We start from the raw sequence: 21831 nt of genomic DNA on the forward strand, positions 1-21831 counted from the left end.
AATTATTTCAAATGTGCCATAAATTTCCTTCTGTAGCAGCGCTCCTTCACATCATCTCCTCTTCTTCTCGGCCCGTTCTCATCTCATCATCCCACTTACTCTAACTGCCGTGTCAATAACAGGCGTCGAGTCCGTATTACACGGCACAATCGTATCCGGGAAATTGCACACAGTTATTCTAAAGAATCTAAACACACGCATTGCCATATTAGATACGATTAATAATCACTATACCATTGCACACAATGACTGAGTTGCTCGATAGAAGAGGGGGTGTGTAAAATTACGATGTTTTACTGCGATAATGATTTTCAGAATTCTGAGTAATTTCCCTACCATAGTAGTCACTGAAATCATCTTACTACTAAACATGTAGACAGTGTCAGAACTATCATGGATAGGGGAACGGGGTGCTGCTGGGATGTGCAAAATAAATATTGAAGATATTCATAATATATTGAGAACTAGCAGTGGCAAAGGGTTCAGGCAGGCTGTTAAGATCCGTCATAAATTATGCAAACTAAACTTTGTCAGTCAAATGTATTTATTTCCATCGAACTAAGCTTACAATGTGTGCGAATCATTTTATTATTATTAATTACCACATTTAAATAACATGCTAATTATAACTAACGGCCCCCTAATGAGGACACAACAGGTGTGCCGTCCGCGTTGAAAGGATTAATTACATAAAACCCCGCCTAACACAAGCCATAGTTCACTAAACTCAGTTTCCACTAAACCAATCATAATTTTTGATAATTTTATAGATTAAAGAATATTTTTTATCGATTTTCCTTTGGTTTAGACATGGCTTAAAGAATTTAAAAAAACTAATGAGTAGGTACATACCATCTGTAATTTGTATTCTTAATTCAACGAAAACAAATAAGTATGATTGAAAAGGTGAGCACTATTTTTGTCGGATCGACCATAACATACCAGCTAAACTATTATGGTTTGGTTAAGATAGGGTTTATTTGAATTAAAAATAAACTATCCAGCACCATCTGCAAATTCTAGGTATTCTTAGTTCAATGAAAACAAATAAGTATGACTGATAAAGAACAGTGTGCACTATTTATGTCAGATCTTGACAGCCTACCTCCACCCCTCGCCACTGAGAACTAGTGATAATTCAGTATGTAATACCGCTGGGTGACAAATCGTCCTTCATAATAATAATAATTTGAAATTATAGTAATAATTTTTCAAAATGTCGTCAAAGGAAATGATACGTTAACAACAAAAGTCCCGTTGCATGCATTAGGTCCTAATATGAATACATAAATATGATAAACTACCGTCGATAGCCGCCGATAATAGCCTTGTGTATGGATTAGACCCACAGAATGTGATTTTATGAAAAAGATACATTGATATTATTTTAATAGGCACGTTGGTAGCTGGAATTTATGGTATATATTACATTTTTCATCTTGGTGCAAGTTTTTTATTACAAAAAGGGCAACAAAATAAAATCTTTGTGAAAAGCTACCAGTGCCGAAGGGTAACTTTTGGAAAGAGTGGAGTAACCACGCTTGTCAGACATATTTACGGGAAATAAGAAGATAACCCAATATTACCACTGATGAATAGGTACTTACACTAAATCGATGAAATTTCAAAAGCCAAATTAGTTTGATATAATTAGTTTATAAATAAGCAATTAGTTTGAATTATGTATTTTCCTAAACATTTATAAACGTAACATACCTACGCTCAAAATATATTACCTATCATCTTTGAAAATATCCGTTGTTGTGTATAATATGTTCCACAATAATTTATAATTTAACCCGTAAAACTGGACATTTTCAAACACAGACTTTGGTATAAATAACTGATAAATAAAAATCGCGAGTTAAATTATTTTATATTTTTAACAACAATCAATATTTATATGTGATTGAATCCCATAGAAATTATTTTTTAAATTATCTTATAATAATTATTTTGAATTAATGTGCCCTAGCGATGTAAGCGCTAACTAAGCAACTTATGATTTCGGAATAAAAAGCCAGACAGTTATCGGCGCCACGCTACTGAAGTCATACAAAACAGATCTGGAAAAGCGGTCAAATTAATTCATAATATAGTTGAATCCAGGCGGCACTAGTATGGGTATATGGTTATAAATCTTACTAAATAAAATAAAACTTCTAAATCCTGATGATAGATGACTCTCAATTGGATGGATTTTTCAGTGTGTTTATTTATTTTTTAAATTAAATTATTTACTTGAAGATCTATTTTTCTTAGAAGGTAGGTTTTAAATAATCGCCTACTATCGAGCCTTCGCCACTGCTAGGTACTGTGGAAATAATAGTGTTATTTGACCGTACCGTCTAATTAATAGAAAACTAAATTATCACCAGTTTTCGACATAAATAGAAAACGGAAAATTTTGATTTTATAACGTAACTCCACTTCTGCAACCAGGGCTGCACCCGGGCGGCTACCCCGTCCACGGCCTCCACCCATCCCTTGTTTCGCCGCTAGGTATCACAGAATAATTGTAGTCACAAACTATTAGCTCATAAAATGACAATAATTATCATCATGTTGGGTAGTAACAGCACACTGTAATACCGTCTCTGGCTAATACGGCTGTCAAAATCCCTGTTTCATTATTGTCGGCACGACGTCTCCCCGGTTTATACTCCCTCTACTATTTTATCTCCTTTCCTACCTTACTAGTACTCGATTGTGATTGGATAACATTTACCGGGGGCGTGGTAGTATTTTAAAGACGGAGCTGATTTTGATATGACCAGGTGATAAATAAACAGGTACGTCATTTATACAAATATCTTCCATAAAGCCTTGTCTATATACCTATTATTCTATAAAAAGGTTAGGAATTTCCGACCTAACACTGCTTTTACATAATATCATAGCTTGACCTTTTTTTTTAATTTTAAGAATGATAATAATATAACGAACATTTAATTTACATTACATTACATCAACATGTTTAATCCTAAAAAGATCATACTATTATAGTGAGATTGGTGGTTGTATTAACAGATTTTTGTTTTTACGAGAAATTGATGTCGGACACTTACGTCCATACTCTGGGTCTAAATACACATTTGTGAACAACCCCGATATTATTAACCAACACGTAACCACTCGACCATCCTGGGTCAAATTAATGTTAATTATTTGTTTTTCTAATTAAACATTAATAATTACTAACTAAAATATGGTTCTCACTAAGATTATTAGATATTATACAAATACCAACAGGGCCGCATTTATGCTTGACTGGGACCTGCAAAGCTATTCGATACACAAGGCGGCTATCGGCGGATATCGACGGCAGTTTATCATATTTATATATTGAGGCGGTGATTGTTACAATAAGTTAACTACTATATAGGACTACCGATTTCCATATTGTAATCCCCAGTACGATACCAATTAGTACCATAATAATATTTGGTACCTACCGATTACCCACTAACTTTTTGCGTACAACGTCAAACGATTTAATATAAAATACTCAAATTGAAAGAATATTTCTACAGACATAGACATTATTCGTAAGTACCTTTCTGCTTTCTACGAACGTTGGTATCTACTTATTGTAATTAGGTAGGTACTAGTGACCTCCTGTGGAGGTAGGCAAATCATGCATTGCTCAGGGGTGGCACATTAAGTTAGAAAAGTAGTCGTTTTACATTAAGCAGACGATGCGGTCGCTTTATTAGAAAGTGCCAAAAATATATATACCATTACAAGTCTTTAAGACTTATCCTATGTTTGTATTGTAATATTCAATGGCGGCTTATCGGACAGGGTCCCTTTACAAGGGGCCTTCAATCCTGTCAGCATCTGATACGTTGCACAAACAACAAAATAGCTAGCTATACCTGCCTACCTGACAAATTTGCATAAGTACAATTTGAGATTAAAAATGAAAAGGGGTATTATTCTAAGTCTGCCTAAGAGCAGCATTTTATCTAGGGACACCACCGGTAATTAGGTAGTACCTACATTAGCAGTTTAAGTTTAAGCACAAATAACCCTAAATAAGTACTCAAGTATATATATAACTAATATAATATTTTTTCTAGCAATGATAAAGGGTAGAACTTGCTGTATGAAAATAAATAGGTACCTATCATTAATCAAAATATTTCGTTAAAAACATATTCTAGATTGGACCTAACACCCTCACGACTCGCATAACAACAATGTCACGTATTCCACTCAACTGCCCCTCGATGTCCAAAGACTGACCCAACAAATTAGCCTCTGGATATGACGTTAACATCGGCAATAACTTAATTCGGCCCTAACAGTAGCAGCGACACCGTTAAAATCTGCGGTCAATCTGTCAAATCCGGGGCACTTTTAAGTTGGGGGTGGCCAATAAATAGGGGATTTTAATTTAATTGGTGCGGCCGTAGTTTTTTTCTACTAGGGGCTTTTTGAAACTTAGGGTTCGAAAATTGAATTCGTTATTGACAGTTATTATAGCACCTGAGTACACTTTACTTAGATTTACTGCCAGAAATAGCGTGTAAATTAATCTATCGTGACTGTAATGTTTACACATAACAATAGGTACCTACTGACTGTCTCACTGATGCGTTTGTTGTCGTTGTGTGGTGCTACTTGACAGGTTGTGGAAATTGATAAACGTCAAAATGCTCTACGCGTTGTATTTCGTATTTTTTTCCGACAGATTCGCCACCTATTTATTACATATTCATTGGTTCACCACTATCGCTATACTGCGCATGCGTACGTGTAGCGTAAGTTTAAACTGTCGAGTGAAAATTAGGAACACGCTAAACATTTTTGATATAATTATATATGCAGAGTTGCGATTTGCATGACGATACGTATTTACATTTTACATTTTATTGTTATGGTCGCGATAAAACGTACTGCTGGCAGTAAATCCACGCACGTGTAAACACAGCTTAAAAGAATAGGTAGGTACGTAGCTCAAATATAATTAAATTTGGAAATATTTCTATAAACAGTTAAGGATTAAAAAATATACTTGGTCTACGCCTCTACAGCAATGGCTACTAAATCGTATCTAGACATTAAAAGACATTGATTCATTTCATATTAGATAGGTAGTGGCATCCTTAAGCTAAGTTCCTAATATTACCAACCCTTGCTGATTTTTTTTAGATTTATGAGGTACCTGGTACCTTCATATCTACCCCATCATCATCGTCATCGTTCATCAGTGGGTTTACAGTCTGATGTGGATCATGGTCGCCTCCTGGAGACGTTTCTCAACACATTTTTAGAAATAGTTGATACTCTTTTTGCTTAATCTATTACGATCATAAATAAATAAACACACATTGAGAATTGAACATGTCAATTTGTCAGACGTATCGTACACGCCCGGGAATAACAGCTTTAGAAGTCGACATACTACCACTCGTCCATCTCGGATACATTTTTTCTATTACCAAACCTAATGCAATATATTTACTTTAACCAGGCGTGTACACAAAGGAACGAAAAATAACAAAATTATTTAGTTGAATGGAATATTACTTCTCAGGACTTCGGGACCTTATGACTAAGGATCGTGGTTTCACTCCTTTCGACACTCTATGACACGCAAGGTCTGTGACCACTGGAATACCCATGCACTCATAAATGAATGAAACTATCTGGGGCATCCATTGTTTGGTTCAATATTCTGATGCGATATGTCTTAAAGACAAGATGGCACGGACGACAGAAATGGACACCGACGGCATAAGCGCATACGATAACCATTTGTGAATGCGACAACTCGCAATAACTCGTAAGCGAACACCCTTAGTGATACCTACCTACATAGGCCAGGTTTTTATCACTAGACTCAAAGTGCGGCATGTCTGATTATAAGGAATTTATCTGGAAAATGTGGTATTCCGCTGTTGAAGCGAAATCAGTGACAACTGCTAGATTTTGTTAACCCCGCCCACCGTCTTAAAAATCACTTTACAATATTACGGACCCCCCCCAAATTTATTTTTGGTGTGCGCGCCTGGTGTTAACACCTCACGGAGTAACAACTAACAGAATGTTGCCTACTATCCGCTATTATAATAGCTGACTAGCTGACCAGGTGGCGATTTTGTTTGATGCAGATTACGTACTTAATCGTTTTGTTAGAATATTTAAAAGGGGGACTCTAAACAGTTTAAACAAACCGATCATACAATTAATAAATAATACCAACATTGAGTATTGAATATTACCAAAAGCATAACAAAATCCCCACAAATAAGACCAACTCGTCTGACGAATTTCACAGGAAATCGCCGCTGAATTTAATGAATTTGTATCTGTTACGTCGAACGTGTGAAATTGCGTATTACACAAAAGCGGCAAAATTTTGCATATTTCATTAAAAATGCAAGTCCGTTGCCTTATTCATGAATTAGGCAAAATATCTACCGAGTGCGTGAATTCGGCAGTAATTTTTCTGCCTATTTCAAGCATTGGGCAAATTAAATAGTAGCGCTAAACAAAACCTAACCTAACCTAACCTAATAATAATAATATTATATTATGTCCAATTATAACTAATAAAACCATCCGTATTAAATTTACTTTTTGTACTGTCATGTTGACAGTTTAAGAATTCCATACCCTGCCAAATTCACGCACTCGGCAGATAAATTGCTTAATTCATGAATAATGCAAGCCCGTTGCCTTATTCATGAATTAGGCAAAATATTGTCGATTTCGTGTAATACGCAATTTCACGCATTCGGTGTAACATATCTACTAAGTTTCGTCAAAATTCAAGATTTTTTAAAGCATCCAGAATTTATATTAGTGCTTCAGAAATGTTTTTCATATAATTTTATTTTATTTTCTCTTTGATAATGTAATTGTAGAGATATAAGGCGGTAACTGTGACACGCTTGAGCGTCATATTATCAATCGAGAATGAGGCTAAAAGTGGCCCCGCCTATTCACAACCACCGAGAACTCATCCTAGTTTCACAGCGAATGCGGCTGCGACGATCCGGGCATTTTCAAACAGCCATCACTGAAAAGAACAATGCGAATATCAAAAAGCTGGTTGAAAATAGGTATAGTGTACTTATATTTTTATAATGATTTAAATATGGAAATAAAGATGTAGGTACATAAGTAGGTATTTGTCAGGTATAAGAAGGTAGGTAGTTTACGAGTATTTATGAAACCATTGTAACCAGTGACGTCCCGTGGGGGCAGACAGGTCATTGCACAGGGGCAGCTCATTATAAAAGCCGGACAATAAAGAAACGAATACAACCAAATAAGTATTACAACTTTTGAGAGCAGTGTCGGTTTCCAGTGGAGATGCTGTGGTGATGCAGTGGAGAAGACGATGCTGTCGGTTCATTAAAAAGTATTGACACCGAAACAAAAAATCCTGATAACAGTTATTTACTGTTAATGGCGATTAGCATAGGCAAATTTAACAAAAAGTTTTCTCGAAACCTACCAACATCACAGACCTCCCCTTACCTAAAACTACTACTGTTTGAGAGTAGGTCTTGTGGAAATGTTCTAATTCTCAGCAGATGGTATTATGTAATTTTAAAGATTTTTAATTTATTTTTCTGTTTAAGATAGCAGCTGAAAATAAATAATAACATTTTAAAGTTAGTTAAGTACCTGTACCAAATAAATTTTCAGACAATTTGAAACTAAAAATGAATAGGGCGGTATTAAGTCGGCTTAAGGGCGGCACTTTGCCTAGGGGCATCACTAATACCTATTTATTTAACTCGAAATGCATATAATGCCATGATAGACCAAAATACAATGACAAAATAAAAATAACAAAAAATGTGACGTCATATCTCGTTTAACATAATCATTAAGTATTGCCATTTAAAAAATATATTTTCTAATAATTATTTAAAAAAAAAAAATACATATCCACCTATCCATCTACAAATAATGGTAAAAGTAAAGGAAAGGCACAGTATAAATTTAATGATTACCTACAAGTTATTAGTTACCTAATATCAGCTTTAAATAATTTAAACGTTACTTAATCAGTAGTTGGTTCAATCAATTGTCGCATTGTGGATACTTTGTGAGGTATACTGGATACGTATATTTATCGATACCTATTCAAAATATTTCATATTATGATTTTGCTCCATAGTTTTTGGTTGTGTCGTGACTCGTCACTGATACAAAAGTCTTATCATATTACTAATTAATTGTCCCTACGCTTATGCATATTCTAACATGACCCACACGAACGACATAATAACGTATCTACATTAAAATGATTTGTGACATTCAAATACATTTAAAATACCATCTGATTAAATCGATTATCAACATATTCAGTTACTGCTAATATATATTTATAGTTATGTCATGTGGCTATACATAGGTAATAGGTATAGCAGATACATATAACTATTTAAATAATTTTATCCAATTATCATAATATAACATTGTATTATCCTATTGAGAGTAGGTAATAACTACTTTACGAATGAAAAAATGTTGATAACTAATCATTATATAATTGGGTACCTAAATCCAAATATCACTTTTGTCCGGCAAGCCTTTTTGTCAGGCAAGAGCAGAAATGTCCAATTAACTTTCTTCGTTCAAGTTTTCAACACAATACAACTAACTACCCGCTACCTCAATGGCCAGGCTAGAATTAGGAATTTTCTGTCCGAATTTTGTTTATATTTCAAATGTGTTTTAATACTGACTACCTAACTATAAGCTATATACATATTACATAATTTCTAGTATGTAATTCTGATTGTCTACAGCTTATAATATTATACCTATTACAATTAATTATTGTTGTTAAAATGCATATCATGTTCCAAATTTGTGTATAATATAAGAAAAGGTTTTTTTTTTTTTTTAATATACATACCTCAACTTAATACACCCAACCTACAATACAACCCACCCCTTTACCACATCATATTAATCGGGTGTAAGTATCTCAATACACAAATTGATGACATTAAGCTTATTCAGTATTTAAGGTTTTCTCTAATGATGAGGTATACCTAATATTACACCAATTACTTACCTATGCTTTGACTGAATTGAATATTTACAATGGTAATTGGAAAACTGACCAACGAGAATGATAAAAACTAGAAATAAATATAAAGGGAGTAAGCCTTTGATTGCGTTGTTAAATAAATAATTTTAAAACTTTTAAAAAGTATTAATCACTTTCCTACAAACAAATCTGTATAAGTGCTACGCCACCCCGTAGCAACGTAGAGCTCCTTAGTAGCGTAGAGCTCCGTAGCACTTTATAGAGACAATTATAATATTATGTTTCAGAAAACTGTCATAAATATAATATCATCAGGTTTACGCCTATATTGTTTAAAAAATCACACTCTATCTCATAATATGCTCTTGTAATAAATTGAAGATATGGGTAACTTACACAATATGAGAAATATTAACGATACAGAAACGTACCTACTTAAGTACTATCGCATAACCAGTATTAATTGATAATTTAGCCAAAAACCAACTGACAATGAGAGGAGTGTCAAGTCGAGATAAGACGATACAATAGACGCGATATTAACAAAGTCCGCAATAGCAACCATAATAAATAAACACATTAACCTCACCTACTATCTGCGAGCGGGAAAATCGCTTCTGCGCATATTCGTCTTTTAGATTAACATGAAGGTACTTACATATTTCAGAATGAGATTATCTGAGACTTTATAAAAGAATGTCAATTATTTGGTTTGCTTTGGCAGCTGTTAGGTACCTACTTAAATTAATGTTTTTTTCCCCTTAAAATTGTCTTTTATGTGCCTACTAAATTATTAATATGGGAATACTTATCTAGGTAGGTACCTACATAGCCTGCTAATCAAAAATTTAGATACCTATATACCTAGGTATTAGTACTTATAGGTATTAGCTTATTTGGTACGGATTATATTTAATAAACAATGATATAGGTACCTATACGGATTATAGAATGTTGAATTTATAAAGTATAAATAAAATTATTAGATATTTAGGTATACTGTACGAAAACATCTTCTTGGCTACGCTTCCAGGCGCTGTTATTTACTAAATTGGAGGAGCTTGTTAGTTTATGATGGAGATGCGGTTAAAAATGGGCGGAACATGTTAGTTCACAGTATTAACACGTAGCCAAGAAGATGTTTTCGTACAGTAGTAAGTGAATTACCATGTTTGATCCTAATCGGAGCATATTGGAACGGAGGTTGTAAGGTACTTGGTAGATTGTATTTTTTTTTTTTTAATAAGTGTAGCAGATGGTTTTGGATCTGAGATAATAAGCGTTTCTAATATTAATAACATAAAAATCGAATCTTTTCATCGGAATTAATTGCTCGAACGCGGCCCCAGCTCAATAAATACAACAAAAAAACATTCATAGCAAACAAAATAAGCATCGTCTTTTGCGCAATGGCATCTGCGCACAGTAAACACATGCCGAACTCGATATAAAAAAAAACCAACACTGCTCGTGCAAATGGTGGCGCACGGGCTGCAAATGGACGGCGCAGACAAAAACAAAATGGCCCCCGCGGCGCGCGCACCACAATGGCGGACTGCAAACGTCACTTCGCCGATGCTAGATGCTCAATTTGATTCGTGGCAGAGGGGGATGAAAATTATATTCCTGTCGCATTTACTGAGAGGAAACAGTGCTGCATAGTCCTGAAATAGCTTCACTATACGCTTGAACGTTCACAGGATATGTATTTAAATTCAATTAAGTTAAATAATTCCTAGGTATTTTTATATAACCTCATTTGAATGATGCTTAGGTTAATTTAAAAAAAAACTACAATATTTGTTAAAATACAAACTGGACTCTAATAAAAACCTATTTTCCAAATACGTAGGTACCTATTTGCTCAGGTAAGTAATATTAAAGATAGATAGGTACGTAAGTAGGTACATCAGATTTGCAATAAACTGAATTAAAATGTACACCCAAACCAGTCATAATATGTCGATAAGAGCAGTAACGGTTTTAGTTACATAGTAAGCCGAAGTGCTGACAGGTGTGGAGCCACCTTTGTGATTGTTTTGCCTGTGCACTAAACGGGAACATACTCCTAATTAAAATATGGCAATTAGTTATGTTACAAGTTATTTTACAATAATTGTTGTGTTTCCATTAGTTTCATTGAAATTTGGATATGAGCTAAAAATCCAACAAGCCCAATATTTCTAATTAAAAAGTTCCTAAACATCATAAAAAATATCCTTAATTGGTACCTATTGTAGTAATATAATAATATATGGTTTACTAATCTATAATTATACTATTTTAATTTAGATCTCTATATCATAATATCCCATTTCTTTATTGTGCATTGTGTTTTATTTTATTAACCGTGCAAATCATTTAAATAAAATTTAATATATTATGTATGTACGAAAGAGACCATTGCACGAAAGCGAGACCAAACACGTTACAATTCACCAGCATGCCGCATTAAGGGGCGGTGAGTTCTATAGAATATCTCCTGCGAATTCACCCCTTGCCATAGTTTCCCCTCCGGATTTCCACTTGCCCCACCTGGCCCAGGGTCCGGAGCTCACTAGCAGTCTGAGGAATGAAAAATTCATAAAGCCGACATTAGTGGGGCGACGATGCTCGCTTGAACGTCGCCAAAGTTTGCCGTCTCTCTCTCTTCGGCTGTCATGTTTGCCTGATACTTTTGGTACGCTTTTTGACGTTTCGGTGACAGCTTTTTTGACGGGCATTTAAATTTTAAATGCAGCCGTTAAAAATATTTAATTAATCAAATAAGACATACTTTTCATCATAAAAATAAAATGTTTACTTTTAATTATTATTTCACGACATGTAAAAAATTAAGTGAAAAGTTTTTGTTATGTGATGAAGATATTGTGTAAGTTTGCCGACACTGCCTTCAGTAAATAAGTAAGTTTTCTTTTTAATTATGTAAACACAGGAGTCAATGCCTATATTATATTATTATTAAATATTGTCTAATATTGTAGGTACCTACACCTATTACTTAGGAATCTATAAAACATAACTACTCTGATGGTATAATTATTTTCAACTATTAATTGGTTATATCTACTATCTATTATGTTGTAGGTACGTACATGGAGAAAAAATAATTTATTCACCCATCTCTGTCTATTAGCAAATATTCTCTTCTCATAGACGTAGGTAGGTATATAGTTTGTTTCAAATAAAATTAATCTACACTAAATGTCGTATTTTAATTATTGTACTTATTAAATAATTAAAAGATTAATAAACGTGTACCTACTTACTGTTTTGTTCATAAATGTGTTGTATTACGAAACATTATTATTACATTTTAAATGTGTTGTTCATACAATTATTATAATAATCGTAGGGGTCATATTTTTAAGTAAATTTTCGAAAATAAGTACCTAGTACCTAGTTAATACAAAAATATTTTTTTACATACGTAGATACCTACCTACCAGTAGCGAAGGGTGAAGGTAGGCTGTTAAGATCCGCCATAAATAGTGAGCATTCAACTTTTTTATTCATAAGTACTTATTCGTTTTTATTGAACTATACTACAATTAACAGATTTTATTGTATTTTATTTGTTAGTTTTTAAAAATCAATTAAACCCTGCCTTACGAAACCATAATAGTTTTGGTATATTTTGGGCGGTACGACAAAATTGTGCACACTTTTTCATTCATATTTATTTGTTTTCCTTGGATTAAGGATACATATTACACATAGGTACCTACCTATTGTTGGATATTTTTTTTTTAATTAATTATCCCTGCCTAAACCAAACTATAATAGATACAAAATATTATTCTGTCTATAAAATATTCAAAGTTATGTATGATTTTAGATATTTTATAGATATACGAGTATTTTTTGACTATTATCTATTATGGCTTGGTTTTCGGCAGGTTTTAATTGTATTTTAAAAACTAACGAACACCATCTATAAATTATTGTAGTCTTATTTCAATAAAAAAATGGTCCCTACATCCTAAAGCGGGACTCAAGGCTAGGATTTTTGTCGGGCCCCCTACCTATCGCCAAGGTTAAAGGCAGTGTGATGTTATACACTAGCGTTTTCCAAATGGTGTTCACGCTAAAATTAAGGTTATTTAGTGTATTATTAATATTTACATCCACTTGAATTATGAAGTTATCAAGTAATGACACATTTTAAAATTACATCGCACAACCACACATTTTAAAATATAAAAATTAATACAAGAAAATAGTGCGGCAGGTGACTTTTTTTACTATTTGAGCAAATTTGTGATGTGACTCGCCTCGCCGCCCCCCGATAAGTGCCCGGTCCCCCAGGCTAGAGCCCTGTCAGCCCCCCATTGTGGGGGCCATGCGTATGACTGACAAAGTTAAGTGTGCACTATTTATGGTGGATCTTAACAGCCTACCCCCACCCTTCGCCACTGCTACCTACATATAATTTACAATGCCAGGTTCAAATGGAGCATATGGATTCCAAATATATGATTACCTAAATACTGGTAAACTTACGATCAAAGATTTTGAAGTAGGTAGGTACCTACCTACCCAATTTTAATATTCGGCATTTGAATAACAACAAAAACTAAAATAAGAACATTTTCTTCAACATCTTTGCCTCTAAAGCTATCCAAATTCTACAAGTTTGTGTGTCGTATCTATATTAAATAACTAAATAGGTAGGCTATGGTTATAGTTACAGTATAAAATTGCAGTGTGTTTATATCCAAGTTTTCCCTGTAAACGAAACACCCAGGACCCAGCGTGTAGGTACTATTGTTACCTAATCACAGAATAAAAACTGTTGTCAATCCAGAAATTCGGGATTAGCTTTACATGTTTTTTTTTTTGATAACATGTAAATTAAAGAAATGATATTAAAATAATCATAAGGAGATTAGCTAACTTGTTATAAAAAAATAAATAATACGTATATTAGGTATAAAAAAAAATACATACCAGAATGAAAAATTTCTTAAACAATAAACTATAAAAAGAAAACTCATACCTAACTTAATTATTATATTTCCTAAATCGGATTTTTGGATGATTTTTTCGTTATCATAAATTCATATTTTGTGGATAAAAAATGGTAAATAATTTTCTTTGGAAACATTTCACTTGTTTTCGTCCAATAAATAATAAATAAATAAATAAAATTCAGGGATAGAAAAGGTTTATTTTTTTAACCCTGGAAATTCACATACTATTTGAGATTAGAATCTAGTTTATGTAGGTGGGTATCTAGGTACCTAACTACGAACCTAGTTGGAATTTCTGGATATTTTACTTATTCAATATTTAATCTTTTTATTTGTAAATAGTTAAACGATAAGTTATATCTAATCATACTACCTTAGCGAGAGGCTTGATAGTTTTGTCAAAAAACAAGGCATAGTCAGAGCAGGGGCGGCTCTACCTTAAGGGTTTATAGGGACCATCCCCACTTCGTTATCATGTCAAAAATACACGTCCGATATTTTGATCATTTTGATAATATAACTACTTAATTACATGATTAAAGTAACTATTTAATTTATTTTATCATACTAGGGAGCGAATCAAATGACCACATGGTGAGTAAAAACGCTCGCTGTATGTCGTTGTTCAAAACTGATAATGGTAAGTCTGTAATAATTATTATTGGTTATTAATTAAGTTAATATTTTTAGCACGCATTTTAGACGTGGTTAAGTAACGACTAAGATAATCATATTATTAAAAATTACTCATTTTCTCATTAATAACATCATATTATTATAAGTAGCTTGGTGCATAATGTTCAATAATCATTATGAGAAAGTAGGTAGGTATGTTTATTTAATAATTAACCCAATGCTTACGGGCCGCAACAAAATTGTGTTTTTGCTAATTGCTTTTCAAATGCAAATTAACACGTTAATTAAAAAAATAATTAAAAGGGCCCGTAATCATTGGGTTAATGGCTAAACCCCACCACCTAGAAAGTCGTCGAGCCGCCACTGGTCAGAGCGGTGCCAAGCGAGAGAAAGCGATGCAATATGCTAGAAGTAAGTGCAGTCAAGAGTGCTAACAGCAGCAATAATTAAATTCTCCCCACCTACGAACATAGGCGTTGAGTTAGAGAAAGTGATAGAATATTGTTAATATAAATAAAATCCATGATAGCATTTTACAGGGTTCGAAATGGACTGGAGCGCACCGGAGCGCCCTTCCGGTTCGTGAAATTGGTAAAATTATTGCTCCCTCTCTTGAAAAAAAAATGAACATCTGTGCTAGATAGGCCATATAATAGAAAATCTAACACTTATTTTTATGAAATACACATAAAATTTGATAACTATGTAAATATCTTCAAAAATCTGTCGAGCGCTCTGGTTCGTAAACTTTTCCATTTCGAGCGCTGGATAGCAACTGAAACAATAGTCACATTTGTCCCGCCTAATAGCTATAGGTACCTATATTAGAAGAAACCGTACCTAGGTATATATTGTGTATGTTCAAAGTAAAATTGTTATTATGTATCAATATCATGGCCCCCACATCCTGAGGGGGCCCCCAGGCTAGGATGTTTGGCGGGGCCCCCTACCTATCGCTAAGGGCAAAGACAGTGTGACGCACTGTATTATAGTTTTCCATATGGTGTACGCGGTAAAATTAAGGTGTATTTTTAGCATTTTTTTGTATTTTTAGTATCGGCACACAGTTAAAAATTGCATCGTACAACCAAATATTTAAAATTATTTGTAATATTGAAGTAAAATAGAGCCGCAGGCGACTTTTTTTACTATTAGAGAAAATTTGTGATGTGTGTTTATCTCAGTTATCTGGCCGACTCGTGACGCCGGGCCCTTCCTGAGCCCGGTCCCCCAGGCTAGAGCCCTGTCATCCTTATGGGGGCCACGATCAATATGTTTCAATTCAGATGAATACATACACAAGATTTAAAATGTAGCATTTGACAACATGTCCTAAACATGCCAGTTAGAAAAAAATATAATTTGTTTAATAGGTACATTCAATAGATTTTATTCCATATGGGACATGATCTCAAAACATTCTGAGGAACCTGTTTCTGTAGAAAAAATAATTTAGTTATACCTAAGTAGTAAATAATAAATATAGAAAGTATCTATAGATATAGGTACATAACTCTAGGATGATTATCAATCCGGGATCCAGCCCAATTATTCAAGATTCCGAGATCTTGTAAACGATAATTTATTCTGAAATCCGGGTACCTATTTCGACACACCTATCATTTAAGGTAGATTGGCAATTAATAATACTAATCGAAAGCTTTGTATGTGAACCCTTAATACCGTCGCGTTAGTGGTGCGTTTATTGAAGTAGATGTCCGACGCACCTACTGATTTTGAGGCCCCGTACGATAAAAAATGAACAATTTCGTCACCATGAAATCTAACCTAGAAGATAAATATTTGTAATTGCTCTTTTATTTGCTGTCTTTTAGCAACGCATGATCTGCCTACTCTCACGTGACGTCGCTGACTTTAACATTATTTAATGATAACTGAGAGTTTTTTCTGTGAAATTTAAACCTATGACTAGTTTGAATTGTTTTAGGGATTCCTTTTAAATTTTCCGACGAATAGCCATTGCGCCAAAGAAAATCGGCGCTGCGTCGCGTACTTATAAATAACATATAAATGTAACTATATTGGGTTACTTATTAAATTATTTTTATTCATAGGTATAGGTACCTAAATGCTGGGAAATTGTATATTTTTATAATCAATTAGATTTGACATTAACTTAAGCCATTGTAAATAATATGTAATTTGATACCTATATATGTATAGGTATCAGTGGTGAAGGGTGGATGTAGGCTTTTAAGATCCGACATGAATACAATTATTTACATATGGTGTTGGTTAGTTTTTAAAAATCAATTAAACCTTGTCTAAACCGAACCATAATAGTTTTGGTATCGATTTTTAACTAACTTCCCGACTAGCTAGACATTTGAAACTTTTAGAATATATCAGAACACGGTGCCAATGCATTTTTAAATACTTTTAGCCATCTTTAAGTAGAATTAAATTCATTTTCAGTTAATTCTGTGTGTGAAAAGTTATTTCGATACCGTTATTGGTTGCTACGGGGTTAGCAACTAAATTATTATAAATAATAAATAAATAAATAATATATATATATATATATATATGTGCTTTACTATGGAAATCAATATGAAGTGACAATTCATTATTCAGTAGGTATTTCTATAAAATACAATTTTTTTTTGATCGTTTAAGCTAGTCAAGTCAAGTTTATATGATTCAACAGAAAATTTATTGTATATAAAAAGTTATTTTTATCTTGTAATTATTTTAAATGCCAATTTATTCAAAGTGAGACAGCAATAATAAGTAAGTACTATTATTATGTGTGTATATTGTGAAAATTTATCGTGTTTTTTTTCTTAATGTTCTCTGTATTGTGATCTCGACGGCATCGTCGTTCTCTCATAACGTTCAATATTGTGAGTGAATTTTCCGCTTCGTTGCGACTCTACGTTTACTCTGTTATTGAATGGGAGTGTCTACCTCGGCAGTACCAAGTTCGGTGTAATTCCCGAGGGGAGTATCGTGCGCTTATTCAGGGCGTGGTATCAAAAAGAGGGCTGACAACACGACTGGTTTCTCGCTCTTTTACGGTGTTTCATTTAGAAAGGTGTAGTCGCAGTCTATTAATTGGCAAATATATAGAAACTTATCATCTGTGTAATCGGTCATTTATCGTAGATAGGTAAATCTAGTGAAAAATTAAAAATATAAATATAACATTAGTACTTAAGTACTATTATTCTCCATATTAATACTATCGACCGAAGGTACCTACTTGATGGAATTTGAATTTAAATTCTAATGGATTTAAGTTTTGTACTATTCTATTTGAGTCGTTTTTTGCGACCTGGGTTTCGCCTTTTGGCATCTTCAGGCGCTGTATACACTCACCAAAAGGCAAACACACACTGACAACCGAACAAACACCATTAACTCTAACTTATACTTATAATAAATCAATACAATAAAGTAACTTATCTAAACTTATCACCTACCTATTAAGAGCGTACTTCAGTGAAACGGCAAATAATTTTCAACAGTAGGTGTGACGAAATTTCTCATTAGTCACCAATCGCAGACCGACAGCTAGATGTCCGCACGTCGATTTGTTTTGTCATGGCGTCGGATGAAAATATCGTGTAAAGATGACTAAAAAACTTTATGTATGTAGGTAATTAAAAAAGAAAACATGTCAATGAATATAATATTATTATTAGTAATATAACAATAAACATAACATTAAATGGACGCATGTTGGATTTTCATGACAAATTATATTTCGTTCGGCACGCGTCATTTGCACAATCCGCGCATCGCCTAGCCACGATCTTTTTAGACCATGCCTCAACTGAAGTATAGCCGTAAGTCAAGGATCCAATAAAAATACATAACAAACAAATTTAATTACGAATAGTTGAAGTGTTTGTAAAAAACCCCATACCTTATCAATAATAATACACTAGATAAACGTAAGTATAATAAATCGTCAAACCTTATTTTCCGTTTGCATAAAAATGTAGATAGGTACTTAGGTCGGTACCCTTAAGTATTTAGGCATCACTTACACATTATGACAGCTGGTAAAAAAAATCATGCAATTTGTACATTGGATTTACATACGCAGCTAGTCGGATCTAGAAGATCTAGAATTGATAATTCGGCAATCAATAATTATTTAAAAAAATTTCAAAATTGGTTGATGATCAATACAATTGAGATTACGGTGAATTTTCTTTTTGACGGTCTTAGATACGGGAGGGAAACGTTTGTTTTGAATGCATTTTTCAAATTCTTCCGTAGTACCTAGGTTATCGCGGTAGGTAGGTACCTACTAACAAAAAATTCTAAATCTTATCATGAATTATATAGACAGTAGCGTCCCTAAGAAAATTTCTGCGCTTAAAGCAGATCTAGAATGACGTCCTCTTTTTCTTTTAGTTTAAAATTATTTTCGCGTATATTAAAAAAATAAACCATTTACTGAGAATTGCCAAAAGCTGTGATTTTAGGTACATGGATGTTTGTAGGTACCCTTGTGAAAATTTTGCTGTGTTGTATGACATTAAATATGTCGATACTTTCTAATGAAGCGACTGCATCATCTGCTTTATAGAAAACCGCCACTGCTCTCAAAAGTTATCATATTTATATTCGTACCTTCATTCGCCACCCCTATGCAACGCATGACCTGCCTATCCTCACTGTATATCGATCACACAAAAATCCGGAGACTGCAGATCCCGATTACAACCTCTAGTTGAGCTCCCGGCGCTAACCGATTTTGAAACATCCTACCAAAAATTTTGTCGATGAAAAGTAATAATACCTACCGGATCATTTTGTGAAAAATATGAATTTGTTCATTCAGATTTCAGAACATACTGATAAAGTGAGAGCCCCTTGCCTACGCTTGGTAGAAAACCGCCATCAAATACTATAGGTATTATATTAATCGATTTTAATAAAACAAAGTCAGAAAAAAATAGCCAGGAATAAAAAAATACTTGTTGTTTTTATTTAATAAAACGCAATTTTTATAGTACTTATTCCATTTAAGTACTTATATGGAATAAGTACTATAAAAAATTTCGTTTTATTAAATAAAAACAACAATACAATGCAGTTCCACCATGAATTGACAGTTAACAAAATAAAAGAAATTAAAAAAATACTTACCAATATAAAAACATTTTTGTTGCACCTGGTTACATGTAAATTGTACGTAAAATATTTTACCATGGCACAGTTTGCCGTGAGCTTTCTTACCGGAAAGAGATGACCATATTCCTACGTAGGTACTATACGGTCTCCAATTTTATTAGATTCAATATGAACATTAATTCAATTTTCATAGATGATTTTGACAAAATTCATGAATTGAAGAATGAAAACCTAACCTTACCTAACCTAACAAATAATCCAGTAGGTAGGTATATCGGCTATTTTAAAAATTTGTTTTATTGAACCGCGTTTTATTTACACATGAGTTTTATGTAAGTACTATACGACCCAAAGAGGTTGGACGGTCTTTAATATATTTCCGATACAACATTTCACGGTGAAGTGTGATACGGCGAACTGCATACGTTCCGGACACGGTTGTACATACCTAATTATTAATATTAAAACGGGAAGGTGAAAATTTATTAATCTATCATCTAAACTCTAAATTCCATAAAACTACGCTAAATACAATTAATAGGTTCTCACGGTTTTACTATACCTACTTAGGAAAAAAACATTTACCTATATACCCACCTATGTTTCAGATAATTTCAGATTTCGATTAGTACCTAAGTATGTTCTTACTGCAGTATAAATAATTGGTTCTGCCCACTCAATCAAACCGACACGTGACTCGGTTAAACTGTCCTAATATGGAATAACCATTTACTTGTATGCATGAGTACCTAATATCTTGGACGAGCAGGTGAAATTTATCCACTGTCAAGGCCGGGTTACTTATGTAAATGCATACAAAACTGTTATTCTCTTTTATAATGAATTTAATATTCCAGTTTTTATTGAAATTAGAGGACGTGAACATAATCGATACCATATTAGCGTGACACTCGATAGTTTTGACAGAAAACAAGACACAGTCGGAAGGAAGCGTGGCTAAATAAATTGTTTTTTGATGTAATAATAATCACATAAATCTGCATAATTTCTGCGCCCTGGAAGAAATCGTATCTGCATGTTCAAGGTTAAATTGTTCTGGTGTAGTACCAAATATTCGTGTTATTCTGATTTTGTTAGTGCATCGGGGCGTCTGTTCTATTTGGGAGCCCTGGGCTATAACTCCATATAATTAGATATATTGGTACCTACGCTTGATATATAATATGTTGCGCCGAATGTGCGAAATTGACTTTTATATGAAATGGCCAAAATTTTGCCTAATTCATATAATAGTCAAGCCCGTTGCCTTATTCATGAATTAGGTAAATTATCTGCCGAGTGGGTGAATACGTCAGGGTATGGAATTCTTAAACTGTCAACATGACAGAAGAAAAAGTTAATTTAATACGGATGGTTTTATTAGTTATAATTGGACATAATATTATTATTATTATTAGGTTAGGTTAGATTAGGTTTTGTAATTCTGAATTCAACTGAATGTCCATTTTGAGGTAAGCTAACAAGTGTCAACAAACTATCAAATCATACTATACAAACAAACAATAATTGACCATTGCACGATTGATACCCAAGCACGAATCATATCGCGAAAATACCTTTTAACAAAATTCTTCCGTAATCATAATTATTATAGTCTAGATTTTTTTGGGCATAGTAAATGGATATGAACGTCATTGCAGTTATTGATTGGTATATTTTTATATATTCAATGACATTTGACACATTTGGTTGCAAAAAACACCACCGGAGCGCGACCATCTATTTTGACCAATGCATGAGCATTTGACACATTACCGTAGCGCTACTATCTAATTTGCCCAATGCATGGACTACGCTGAAAAATGACTGCTGAATTCACGCACTTGGCAGATATTTTGCCTAATTGATGAATAAGGCAACGGGCTATCATTTTTCATGATTTAGGCAAAATTTTGCCCATTTCATGAAATAGTCAATTTCGCACATTCGGCGTAACATCTTATATAATTAATATACTTACCATAGAGTCTTTTGGGTTGCATTGATAAAACAATAGGTATCGTAACTGCTAATACCTATATACGAATTTAATTAGTTATTATTATTTAAAATGTGTATAGAAATAAA

This window comes from Rhyacophila brunnea, unplaced genomic scaffold (assembly GCF_057557595.1).
Source record: "Rhyacophila brunnea isolate RB1 unplaced genomic scaffold, BYU_Rbru_1.0 scaffold_4, whole genome shotgun sequence".
Taxonomy (NCBI): domain Eukaryota; kingdom Metazoa; phylum Arthropoda; class Insecta; order Trichoptera; family Rhyacophilidae; genus Rhyacophila; species Rhyacophila brunnea.